Source organism: Macrobrachium rosenbergii, chromosome 41, assembly GCF_040412425.1.
Source record: "Macrobrachium rosenbergii isolate ZJJX-2024 chromosome 41, ASM4041242v1, whole genome shotgun sequence".
Classification (NCBI taxonomy): domain Eukaryota; kingdom Metazoa; phylum Arthropoda; class Malacostraca; order Decapoda; family Palaemonidae; genus Macrobrachium; species Macrobrachium rosenbergii.
This window is the reverse complement of record NC_089781.1, coordinates 10030863-10045380: the sequence shown is the minus strand read 5'-3', so window position 1 is coordinate 10045380 and position 14518 is coordinate 10030863. Positions and strand designations below refer to the sequence as shown.

Genomic DNA, 14518 nt, shown 5'->3' with positions numbered 1-14518 from the left:
ACAGAGACGAGGAAGTCGAGGAAGGAGTCACGTTATTGCACGTGAATGCTCGTCATTGGTAACTGATTAGCGAGGGAATAGTATGGTGGATATGGGTATGGTGTTATGAGCGATAGGTGGGATCTGATACGCTGGTGAACGATGATATTCAGCTTGAAAGACATATCTACAAATATAATGTATATATATATATATATATATATATATATATATATATATATATATATATATATATATATATATATATATATATATATATAGTGTCACTGTAGATGTGTACTTTGGGTACTCGTAGTCACGTGGTACCCTCCTTACCTGAAGTGCAAGAATCCAGGGGTTCTTGAGCTAAGCCAGGAAGGAAGTGCATTAAGCCTGAAATGCATGAAAATTCTACAGTGTTTGTCGTAACCTAAATTAGGGAATTAGGCACCTGACTGCATACACACACACATATGTGTGTATATATATTATGTATGTATATATGTATGTATGTATATATATAGCATATACACACTGAGAGAGATAGAGAAAGAGACCTACAGAAAATGATTCTTGTCAGTTATGTACTGTACATTAAAAGCCTGCCGAATGTTTGCTTGCCTGTCATCTCTTAAACTAGAGCACATATATCGAGATGTGAGATTGGCTATGAACTGGAGTTTCCTCGTGTCATACTTGGTAAACATTTCTAGTTTAATCATATCATCTGTGCTTATTTGTATCAACTGCACTGACCTACTTTTCATATATGGAAGGTTCAGTATCCCCTTTAATATGAAATTAAATTTTTGCTTCTTTTTTTTCCATTGTAGCAATCGTGATAAAAGTGTAGAAACACATGTATATATATCGTTGTTCCTCGCCAGTTCATATGTGGAAATGCGTGTAATGACCCCGGTGAAATTAGGTGTTACGGATTCATTTGTTACCTAGTTAATAGTTTCAATTGACAGGTGTATGTCTTATGTGTTAATATTTTGATAAAATAAATCGATTTTTGCTATTGCTCATTTTTATTTTTCATTTTGAGTCACACTTGCTTTTTTATTTAATAGAATAAGTTCTTACACATGTATAATTTCAAACGATCACATTCATTCTTGAAATACTGATATTTTGGCTCGATACATCATTAATTATTAAAGACGCTAATGGATAGGTTTTTAATAATTGTTGTGGCTTAGGCTTTTGTGACACTACAAAATGGTAGATTATGCTAATGACTGATCATTATTGATTTGTTGGATTTATAAACTTTTGTCGTTGATATTTGAATTTGATAGTTTTGTTTATTGATTTTTATACAGCGTTTATCGAGCACTATCAAAATCCATTTGTGTAACTGGAAAGTTTTTCTTTGGCACTTTGTATTTTGAATTCTCAAGTCATTGAAAATTTATTTTGGTTTGTTGTAGTTTTGGCGACGCTTCTTATATTTTGATTCGTTTGCCTTTTCTTTAGTTGATGTTATGAGTTGGTTTGACGTTGTACGTCACTGAAAAAAGTGTTTTCTTACATTACTGATTACTTAATATGCTGGTTTAATTGTAGATATTTGAAAACTTCTTCGATATATGGTATTTTGATTTTACTTTTATTTTTATTTTTTCCTTTAATTTTATCATTCATTGATTAATTGTTAGATTTAGAAGTGTATTTTTTACATCCGATTTGAATGAGTGGCTGGAATACTTTATCTTTCTTTGTTTTAGATGCATTTGTGTTTCATTATTAACAATTTATTGAATGTTATCAAACTTGAACGAGGTTTGTAAATGATTTCCATTTTTCCGCTTCTGACTCATATTCACATTAATTTGTTAGGCTCTATAATAAATTTTCTATGGAAGATAACTTCATATGTTAATAACATTCTGATATGTGGTCTTGATTTCGTAATTCGAAACAGGGACGTACCTATGTTAATGACAGCCAGCTAATGGCCGCCTGCGAGATACTAATCGCCAACCAGGTGTTAGGCGAGCTGGATGAAGCAACGTTTCAACCTGGGCCATTGTGTAAGATGGTGTGTTCAGGTGGTCTTATCTTTGAGTGGGAATCTCATCTGTCTCGTTGTTTGTGTGCGTGTGCATGGTGGTGTGTATACCTTAGTGTGTGCATATATACAGTATATGTATATATACTGTATGTCATGCACGTGTATATATATGTGTGTGTGTACATATATATTTCTATATATATATGTATGTATGTATGTACATATATATTTATATTATATATATATAGATGTACATATATATTTATATATATATACAGTATATATATTTATATGTATATATATACTCGTATATACATATATTCTGTATATACACACCACGGTATGCACACTACCATGTATGTGTGTGTACATATATATTTCTATATATATATATATATATATATATATATATATATATACATATACATATATATGTATGTTTGTACATATATATTTATATTATATATATAGATGTACATATATATTTATATATATATACAATATATATATTTATATGTATATATATACTCGTATATACATATATTCTGTATATACACACCACGGTATACACACTACCATATATGTGTGTGTGTGTGTTCGCTAGTATACGTGCATGTTATACATTTACGTCTACATTTAAGTATTTAGCGTTATAGGAATATACATTTAAATAGCGGCCCTTCAGCTATTCAGGACACGATGAAAAATATATTAGTATTCATTTTTCGTTGGGTTGCACAGATAGGTAATGCATGCATAAATCTATTGTGCTTTATTGCATGCATGCACAAGTAAATGTCCAGATATTATTTTTGTGTTTTTCCTCCTTCCTTAGACGGATTTGCGTGCCTCTGCAGATGATTTTCGAGACTGTTTAGACGTGTATTTTCAAAGCAGGGGACATTGATGCCATTTTACTATAATAGTAAAACGTCAGTTCTTCATGTCTAGTAATGTTTGCGGTAACAGAAGTCGTATTCCGACCAGAATTTCTCCCTCTCACTATGCTATACAGTATGTATATATATATGTATATATTATATATATATATATATATATATATATATATATATATATATACTGTACATATATAATATTTTTTTCGATAACAGAAATCGTATTCCAAACTCTCTCTCTCTCTCTCTCTCTCTCTCTCTCTCTCTCTCTCTCTCTCTCTCTCTCTCTCTCTCTCTCTCTCTCTCTCTCTGTGTTTATATATATATATATATATGTGTGTGTGTGTATGTATATATAAATACGCACATATATCTATATATGTATATATAACTTGTAATTTTCTTGTTTTGTTTTTGTTGGATGTTCATTGTAAATGAACTTACTGTATGTTTTTCATTAACGCGGTGGATTGGGGATGGATTTCCTTCTCTGTAGCGAATGGCAATGAATCATACTTCCGTATGAATATATGCTTATTATGGATAATAATAATAATAATAATAATAATAATAATAATAATAATAATAATAATAATAATATATGGTAGTCAAGGCGGCTTCACATGTCATGGTTGGACAACCTTGTTGTGATAAAGAGTTAATGCTTGTGATATCTTGAGTATGTAATCTATACCTTTTATATCATAATGGTGATGGGAACAACGCATCATCACTGTTACGCTGTATTGCGTTAAGATACGTAAGAAATTTTTCTATATCCTCATATCATTATAGTTGTCATTTCATTATTTTTTCGCCGATTTATCCCGCTTCACAAGGACTGTGACGCTTACGTCACTTGTATCGTGATTTAGTGACGCCTTATGTCAAGATAAGAGTTTTATTACATAGATATTCCATTGTTCCTCTTAAGAATAGATCATTCTCCCCTGAGCTTCTTTTAGGGGATAAGGAGCCAGTTCGGAAGCGTGAGGTTTTTTTATATTTTACTTTATATCATTTTATGTTACGCTCACCAATTTTGAATGTCATTTTCAAGATCCTTACGACGCTTTTGCTCCTCGTATGACGCCCTTGTTTTAAACGCACAAATTTCCTAAAAGTTTCTCAGAAGTTTCGTTCCTCACACCGTTGGACTGTGGAACGATTTCCCTGAGGATGTTGAGCAGTTGGAACCCGAAAAGGTCAAGCGAAGATGTAATATATTACCACCCCAAAACGATTTTCCCTGTAATTTTAATATTTTATTTACATTTTTTATCTGAGTATTTTTTAATTTGTTACTCTATCTTTTTTTCCTCTAATAACTAATCTCGTATTTCTGTATTCCCTATTATCTGTAATTTCTTCCAAATGAACGCCATATTTTTTGGAAGCTTGAATTTCAAGTCAGTGGCCCCTACAGGCCTGGTCCTTATGATTACGGTTCATCATCTTCTGAATAATAATAATAATAATAATAATAATAATAATAATAATAATAATAATAATCTCGGAAGAAGATCCCTTTTTCAGACAAACCTTATTAAACAATAATAAAGTAACCTGCTGATACAAAGAAACTCGTCCGATAGATTGAGAAGCTCAGGCATCCAGGCAGTCATTCTCTTCAATAATAATAATAATAATAATAATAATAATAATAATAATAATAATAATAATAATAATTAATAATAATAATAATGCTAAGAAATTCACAATCTCGTGAAAAACAATGTGTAATGAAAATTCACAATTATATAGTAAACTATATTACACCGTTCAAGAAGAAGAAGAAGAAGAAGAAGAAGAAGAAGAAGAAGAAGAAGAAGAAGAATATGGGGTATGTCAGTGGAAATTGTACCCATAATCATAGGAACACTAGGCACGATCCCAAGATCCCTGAAAAGGAATCTGGAAAAACTAGATGCCGAAGTAGCTCCAGGACTCATGCAGAAGAGTGTGCTACTAGAAACAGCGCACATTGTGAGAAAAGTGGTGGACTCCTAAGGAAGCAGGATGCAACCCGGAACCCCACACTATAAAAACCACCCAGTCGAATAGGATGACTGTGATAGACCTAAAAAAAAAAATAATAATATCTTGTTAAAAAGAATGGCTGCATCGTGCGAATTGATCTTATATTGAGTTTTCTCAAATTTTCTTATGATTCGCTTCTCTTGCACGCTTACATAGGTCAACAACTGGCTAATGTTCATATTTTGGCGAATATGAACGGCGTTTATTCATCAGGTTTATTCTCTGTATTAGTGCACTTCTGCAATATAAGATCAATATAAAGAACAATTCGCAACATGCAGCCATCCTTTTTAACAAGACATGCTTAAGAGAGGGTCTGCATTCCTTCCAGTAATAATAATAATAATAATAATAATAATAATAATAATAATAATAATAAAGGCGTCCAGCTTTTTATTCAAGGATCGGTCTATCCCAATTATTCATACTACGACGAGTACCAAGCTCTTATTATTTGCTTATGCATGCAGCGTAATTTCCCCAAGCTGAAATGTTGAGCGACTGGAATTAATGACAACTTAAACGCTCAACAAGTCAAATTAAAGACCAAAACATAGGTTTCGAAAGCAGGGGAAAAAAAGTATCCACGTCTCTGACAAGAAAACAACAGAAACAAAATTCATCTGAAACTTTTAATCTTTATAAAACAATCGCTCTCTAACAATGTTTAGCACAAGTCCGTGACCTCAGGTCACCAACATGAATATCAACATTCCATAAAATACTCCGGATTGCTTACGCTGCATAGCAATTAATGGCATACTCACTGACTCAGTTATTCTCAAGTATATCCGAAGAGGTGAATTACAATTTTGTTTAACGATTTCGCTTAATGTCTTATTTTCTAACGTTGCAATTTAGGTTTTGAAATGATTATTATTACTATTGTTAATAATAATAGTAATAATTATTTCACAACCTGAATTGCAACGTTAGAAAATAAGACATTAAGCGAAATCGTTAAACAAAATCGCAATTCACCTCTTCGGATATACCTTGAGAATTACCGAATCAGTGGGTATGCCATTAATTGCTATGCGACGTAAGCGATCCGGAGAATTTTATGGAATGCTGATGTTCATGTTGGTGACCAGAGGTCATGGACTTGTGCTAAACATTGTTAGAGAGTGATTGTTTTATAAAGATTAAAAGTTTCAGATGAATTTTATTTCTGTTCTTTTCTTGTTCAGAAACACGAATACTTTCTTTCCCTGCTTTCGAAACCTGTGTTTTGGTCTTTAATTTGACTTGTTTGTCGCTTAAGCCGTCATTAATTCCAGTCGCTTAATATTTCAGTTTGGGGGATTACGCTGCGTGCATAAATAAATAACAAGAGCTTGGTATTCATCATAGTATGAATAACTGGAATAGACCGATCCTTGAATAAAAAGTTGGACGCCTTTAGTGTTCTATTTTAGGAAGTGATCATTAGAGCTGTATCCACCACTCGGGTAAAGTCTGCTTCGTCTGAAAACCGCCGTCGTTTACTGGGATATACACGGTATAAGATACCGAATTACGGAGCTTGCTTTCACCAAACAGTTATGATATTTTACCGGACACACACACACACACACACACACACACACACACACACACACACACACACACACACACACTTTCTTCCATATTTGTAAAAAATCGTTAAACTTAATTCCAGGGGCGTTATTATGCCCAGTTTGAAAAAAAGGACTGTCGTTCAAAAAAACCAGCAGATATTATTGAGTTTTTCATAGAGTTTTTAAAATTTTTATATTGAATAAAACAAAGATCACTATAATCCATACATATTAGATTTTCATACGAATGTGAACAAAAAAATCTTCTAAAATTAGTCAAGGACAACTTTGTACATACCATTGACAGTTTTAAGAATTTTAATGATAAAGACAAATCGCAAAAATGGCAAATGGAAGCCGACCACTCACTTTAATGTTTTACCTAATAACCCATAATACAAGTAAATAATACACAACATAATATACATGTACAAACACAGACGCACACACATACATATAATGTGCGTGTGTGTACGTATGTATGTGTATATATACACACGCACACACATACATATAATGTATGTATGTGTATATATACACACGGACCCATACATATAATGTGCGTGTGTGTATGTATGTATGTGTATATATATACATACACGCACACATACGAGTATATACACATACATACATACATACATACATACATACATACATACATTATATATATGTGTGTGCGTTGTGTGCGTGTGTGTTTGTACGTGTATATTATGTTGTGTATTATTTACTTGTATTATGGGTTATTAGGTAAAATATTGAAGTGAGTGGTCGGCTTCCATTTGTCATTTTTGCGATTTGTTTTTATCATCAAAATTCTTAAAACTGTCAATGGTATGTACAGTAGTTGTCCCTTGACTAATTTTATAAGATTTTTTTTGTTCACATTCGTATGAAAAATCTAATATGTATGGATTATAGTGATCTTTGACTTATTCAATATAAAAATTCTTAAAAATCCTATGAAACCAATGGACAATATGCTGAGGTGTTTTTTTATGGACGAAAGTGTTTTTTTTTCAAGCTGGGCATAATAACGCCCCTGGAATTAAGTTTAACGATATTTTACAAATATGGAACAGAGAGGGGTGCATCAGGAAGCAGGTATTTCCTTTGTTTGATGGCGAATTTCACCACTGAAATACCTTTCTCTTGATTAAAAGTGCTTTTAAGTAATTTCTTATATCCCAAGTGATTTTGTGTAAACTTGTAATTTCGGTAGATTTATCTGAAGAAATGATATCATCTCTTCTTGAAAGCGTGTTAAAATTTTTAACGATATTTAATTTATTTCTTAATATATTTATTACATCACATAGAATTTTAATGACATTAGATTTTTTATTATGTATATATCACATCATTCATTAAACTTCATACCTTTATTTATTGGTCACATCACTTCATTTTATTTATTAATCATTTCCTTCATGAATTCATAACCTTGAAATAATTCATTTTCTCTTCATTACGGCGCTGAATGGAAGAAGGCCCCTAAATATCATACATCCATCCATCCATACAACCAGCGTGAAAAGAGTAAAATTACTCTAGCCAGAACTCGATTAAACATATCTTACCTCTGTTCTTAAATGTGTCCGTGATGTTTGTATCTTCTATAGCCCACAGGTATCATGCATCTCCTTTTCGTTAACAAAGACAAGCACACATAATGCACTCGATATTTCTCAGGTATCTAAACAAATGCGAAGGTTTTGAACAGACCGAGTTAAAGCTCTTCGTAATCACATAACACTTACAAAGGCAAAAACACGAATCTCTAACACTCAGACACACAAACCGGCCGCAGTGTCTGGTCAAAGCACCTTCCTTTTGCACTTGCCAGAGACCCGACTACCTCATCAGGAGCAGCTGGCACTTGGCACCCGTCTTGACTCCCATCGGTGCCAAAGCTCCTACATCGCGTTTGTTTCTTTCCCTCTTGCCTCTACCCCGCCCCTGCCTCCTTCAACAGGCTCCAATAAGGGGCCTTTAAGAAAATTTTTTTTTTAAGAAGTGCAGTGATGGTGCCAGCGCCCGTGTGGGTTAGCCAAAGACCTGTTTAGTTCCCCGCATTCCTTTCAGTGTTATCTGTTTTTTATATATTCTTTTGTTTCTTGTGCTAGTTGTTTTTATTTTTCCTTTATAAGGCGATTGTTTATGGTTTTCCTTTTCTTTCTTTAATGCCATTTTTGGACAGCGCAGCTTTTTTCCTCGTCGAATGCTGTCCACTTGAGACATTTAAACTAGTGGATAAGATCGTTTCCTTAGGTCGAACTTTCAGAAGTTACGGTCTAATTACAAAAGCGCAATTTTAAGAAAGCTTCGTTTGGCTGTATGAGAGTTAACTGAAAAAAGATGATTAAGATGTGTGGACATTTGCGGGATGTAAGCGCAGGATGCGTTATGATAAGTCTTATGACAGTAAATATGTATTTTAATCGGAAATGAACTAATGTACTGGAATTTTCGATACATGACACATTTTATTCGTATGCGAAATGTAAACCATACAAGTGATTACGTACTGCAGTGCTGCTTTTTTACACGGTATACAAAGTGTCAGTATAAAAATAATAGAGGAAGTGGTTATCGTCAGCGGATACTTCAAGACATTTATTTCAGGGAAATTGTGCTGTGTAATACTTAGTGGAAAATCTTGTTTGGCAGCTGCTATTTTAGGCTTTGCTGGCTTGAAACTTAACCAAATAGTTTCCTTGTGAATAATTAACATATTGGATACCACGCCTCTCTTCAGTCTTTTTGTACTCCCATTCCCATCGTGGAAAGTGGAGTTGGAGAATATGAAGACATTCTCACACAAGCCCATATATAGAAAACTTACGATTTATTCTTGAATTTCGCGATGAAGAAACTTTTCCAAGATCAGTAACAACTATAACGGTTGGAAGTGGAAGATCGACCTTTTGATGTTGTGCAACGAATTGTATGAGAAAAACACATCGACATCAACAAAAAATTTCATTTGAAGAACTTGGTAGTAAAAGAAGGCATTTGAAAGCCATAAGAATGGAAAGATGTATCACGGGCTTACTACTTTCAATAACCAGAAAGAAAATGGTACCAAGATGTACAACGAAAGCCGGGAGTAAACTGTGAAATTTGTCATACGATGTCCAAGGACGCATATCTAACAAGCCTCTAGGGTCTGCTTCATATGATTTTGGCAAAATATCTCGCTGATATTCGTAAGATGGTGAGCGCCATGTCAGATTTAGACATACTGTAATAATGTAGACAATTTAGAAATGTTATCACGTACAGATTAATAGTAATTCCATACATGTAAGGTTCGATGCGAAGCAGGTGATGATGTGATCATGTGTCAGAATTTGTATCTGCTGCCACAGGTACAGCAGTAACCACTTGTAAATTTGAAGTCTACTGGGAAATATTACTTTAATTTCGGTATCTCCGTGGGGAATTGAGGGGAAGCAACTCTCACCTGCAGTGAGTAAGCATTATCGCGAGCAGAATATTAAGCATTGTTCGACCACAGAAGGCAACATGTATTGGTATACTTACGACGTATCACCACATCTCTGGTACATTAAAAGAGTTGGTGCCACAGACAAAATTTGTTTTGGAGAAGGGAAAGGATTGCAACCCACCCTTTTTGGAATGACCGTATTCATAGAAGTAATGACAGATTGAAATTTAGTGTTTACAGAAATCTACCATTTTTGCCGCATGCGTTCGTCTCTGTTTTTGCCGCACCAAAAAAGTAAAAAAATCAGTATTTACACCCATGCTTTTAGGAGCATTACTTGTAATAGACCGTATACATATACACACACACACGCACATATATATACATATGTATATGTATATACACATACACATTTGCACACATTTATATATACATACATATATATATACAGTATATATGTTTGTATATATATATATATATATATATATATATATATATATATATATATATATATATATATATATATATATATATATATATATATAATACTGCAGCTGTAATTTGGGATATGTAGAAAAATAGTAGCAATGCCATGCAGTAATATCTTTAAAGATATTACACAATCGCTTAGCAACTTAGTAGACGTAACATTTGTGAACAAAACAATGAAAAGGTACTTATAAACAACCCTTCTGACAGTGGCAAAGGTTGTGTATAAATTTCCATGTATTTCATGTGACAAATCATGTCCGTCAAACTAAGATTATCGGGAAAGCCCCGTTGGGGGTCAGTGCCGTCAGTGCACCTCACGTGGTGCACTGTAAGCATTACTTAAGGGTCTTTGCAGAGTCCCTTCGGCCCCTAGCTGAAACCTCTCTCATTTCTTATACTGTACCTCCGTTCATATTCTCTTCCTTCCATCTGACTTTTCACCCTCTCCAAAAATTGTTTCCTAGTGCAACTGCGAAACTTCTTCATTGGAGGAATGGGTAGAGCTCTAGGCTAGCACGCTGTTGCCCCAGCGTTCGACTCTTCGACCGGCCAGTGAAGACTTAGAGGAATTTATTTCTGGTGATAGAAATTCATTCTCGTCATAATGTGGTTCGGATTCCACAATAAGCTGTAGGTCCCGTTGCTAGGTAAGCAGTTGGTTTTTAGCCACGTAAAATAAACCTAATCCTTCGGGCCAACCCTCTCTAGGAGAGGTGTTAATCAGCTCAGTGGTCTGGTTAAACTAAGATATACTCAACTTAGTGCAACTGCGAGGTTTTCCTCCTGCTACAACTTTCAAACCTTCTTAGTGTCAATTTCCCTTTTAGCGCTGAATGACGTCACAGGTCCCAGCGCTTGGCCTTTCGGCCAAATTTTATATTCTATTCTCTCTATTATTGGGAAAGACAACTGAATAGCATAGAAAGATGTATGAGATACGCCAAGGATAACGTGGCCATTTTTGTTCACTTGAGAGAAAATCATTACTTGGACACGTGCTAAAATGTTGGTCTGTTGCTATAATTAGGCTGAAACATTATACAGCTGAGTCTGGTTTTTGAAAAGTTTTGATACATAAATATCAGCCTAGGAATGAATATCCATGATCCTTTTCCTTCCGAAGAAATGTGTAATATGTACAGACGTATAGAAGAGCAGGTGATTGGTTTTAATGAAGGCATAAAATGCATCTATCCTTTCCTTTTGCTTGTAGATGTCACGTGTTCTTGTAAGTTTTTTGTGGCACATTATAATATATATATATATATATATATATATATATATATATATATATATATATATATATATATATATATATATATATATATATATATATATATTATATGCATGTTTATATATGTATATATCTGTGTGTGTGTGTAAAATACATATAAATTTACACACACAATATATATATATATATATATATATATATATATATATATATATATATATATATATATTATGCTTATAAATTATGCTTGAGAACACGTCATGTTTATATGCAGGTGTGCTAATGGACAACATTTTTTCATTTTTAACATCTGTGCCTAAGTATATGTGTATGTGTGTGTGTGTGTGTGTGTGGAATCCATAAACATTATGGTGGTATACATAATAAACTTTAGGCTCACTTGCAGTCTCTCTACCCCACCCACTCACTCACTTATTGTTGATTCAGAGATTTTCGTGAAGTTATTTTATACCGATATTTTTTTTATATAATCTGAAATATTGATAGCCTTTTTTTCCATCTTTTTTATAACTGTGCATAAACGAGTGACTTTGCGAAAGACCTCTCTTGCCCACTAACAGGATTACAGTTCACGAATATTAACTACCTTTCCGAGAGTAAATAAAATTTTTCGTCCGTTGTGGATTAATCATTATTATTTCAGTCTCCGTGATCTCTTGTTATCGTCAGTTCTCACCTCTATGACAGTAATGTGTCTTTTATTATGGTTTTCATTTGAATTCAGAATTATATTTTGAAAACTATTTCAGATCTTACGAAGAATTCTTGCGCCTTGTTTCACAAGACGTTCACGAACGAAGCCATATAGTTTAGATGGCACATTACGTATAAGATATATGACTGGGAAGATGCTCAGTGCGGCCATCAGCGGTGGGGAATAATTCTTTTAGAACTTTTTAGTTGTTTCAGAGTTTTGAGGAGATGAAAGGGCGGTTTGCTAGCTATGTAAATGCAAACATGTAACAAAGAAAATAGTGGCGTTTTTGTACTTAAAAAGTTCTTTGATCAAATAAAAATAGAGTCTTTTGAAATGTGTTTGGGTAAGAGATTAAAGTGTTGTAATATCTGTAAATAGACCGGGGGAATGGGAGACTGGCGATTATATGTTAGCATGAAGTAGATGGAAGATTAAGTTGAAGAATATAATGGTGAGAGTAGCTGAATGCACATCTGGTCATTGGTTGGTTGAAGCTGAAGTTAAAATAGATCGAAGCTAGAGTTGGGCGGGAATAGGAGAAAATCTGATTGTAATTGTGATTGGTAAATGAATTTGATGAGAAAGTGTGAAGAGCTTATAAGAAGGAAAACATGAACTGTGAGCTCTGATGAAAACTGGAAGACCAAAGTGCAGTATGTGCGGAGTGCACAATTTGAGGATCGGGTCAAAGACTGCAATAAGTTTTTGTGACCGGAAAAGGTTATAAAAACAGTAAATGGTGAAATAGCAAATGGTTGGTTTAGTGAAGGAAGAGTGGGGTTATTAGAGATTCAGTTACTTGACAGAATGGAAAATCCTGTCGGTTTACAGGGCAGTAGATAAGGTAGTCAAAAGGAAGAAAGAGAAAAAGAATGTAAATAATGAAAAAGAGTGTATATATATATATATATATATATATATATATATATATATATATATATATATATATATTAGGTATTTGTTCTAAATATTTAAAGTTCTAAATGCAGTGAGAAAGGATACATTTTTTTTATCTCAAGATAAAAAATGTAAATGGAGGTTATGGTGTTTGAAGTGCTGAGTTGATGGATTAATATTTTGAAGATTGTTCAGTGTGGAGGATTAATATTTTGAAGATTATTCAGTGTGGAGGATTAACATTTTGAAGTTTATTCAGTGTGGAGGATTAATATTTTGAGGATTATTCAGTGTGGAGGACAGAAGAGAGTCATGATTGAACGAAAGAAGTACAATTAGAAGGGATTAAAGCAAATTTTAGAGAGTCGTAGAAGTGACTACTGAGGATGTATAGGGGGCAGTTAGACACCAGTAGTAGATGAGGTTACAAGTGAGATGCTGACCATGGTATGTAATGTTCGTGTGGATGAGGGAAATGTTCCGAAGACATGGATGAGAATAATTTTTCCTTTGTGTAAGAGTGATTTGATAGCGGGAATGCAAGAATCATAAGGAAATAACATTTCTTAATATACCAGGGAAGGTGTATCTGATAGGATCGATAGAGAGGCATTATGGAGTGCGTTAAAAGATGTATTGTGTAGAAGATAAGTTTTCATAATGAAAGCAAAGTCTGCTGTAACTGGTGTGGTCTAATTGTGTGTCTGAGGGAAAGGTGTATTATATCTCCACGACTTTTTGATATCTTCATGGTTGGAATAATGAAAGAGGTCAGAGATTTGACACTAGATCCTTTTACAAGGAAAAAGGTCGTAAACGGAGCGTGGACAGACTGATGTTTACAGACTAAGCAATAATGTTTAGGGATACTGAAGAGAAATTGCAGAAACTAGTGAAGTAGTTTGAAAATACTTGCTAAAGGTGGAACTTGAAAATACTTGTGACTAAGGATAAGGTCATGAGACTAAATGAAAACCAGAAAAATGGAACAATGAAATGTCAATAAGGCTATTGGAGGAATGGAAGCGGTTGACTCATATAGGTATTTGAATTTGAATATGGATGATGACAAGAGGAGGGAATTAACGAGTCACAGAATCAATCAAAGTTAAGTTGTTGGATGTATGCAAAATACTGTGAAAAAACTTGGAGTGACTATGGAAACCTAGGTTGTCAAGTGTTAAGCGATTGTTGTGCCAACTCTCTTTCATGGAAAGGGACTGAATGTTGAATGA

The 14518-nt window shown here is 33.7% G+C and overlaps 2 protein-coding genes across 4 annotated transcripts in view; one reads left to right on the top strand and one right to left on the bottom strand.

Annotated features, from left to right (window-relative positions):
• Window positions 1-14518, top strand: part of LOC136826627 (uncharacterized) — a 225553-nt gene that overhangs the window by 187059 nt on the left and 23976 nt on the right. The gene's annotated exons all lie outside the window — the stretch shown is intronic.
• LOC136826625 (BTB/POZ domain-containing protein 6-like) overlaps window positions 1-14518 on the bottom strand; it is a 111514-nt gene that overhangs the window by 89280 nt on the left and 7716 nt on the right. The window contains exon 1 of one of the 3 annotated variants that reach the window (XM_067083931.1): window positions 8072-8408. The exons of the other annotated variants lie outside the window; for them this stretch is intronic. The gene's annotated coding sequence lies outside the window, so the exon portion shown is untranslated. Of the gene's footprint in view, window positions 1-8071; window positions 8409-14518 lie in introns of those variants that run through there. 3 annotated transcript variants of the gene reach the window in all.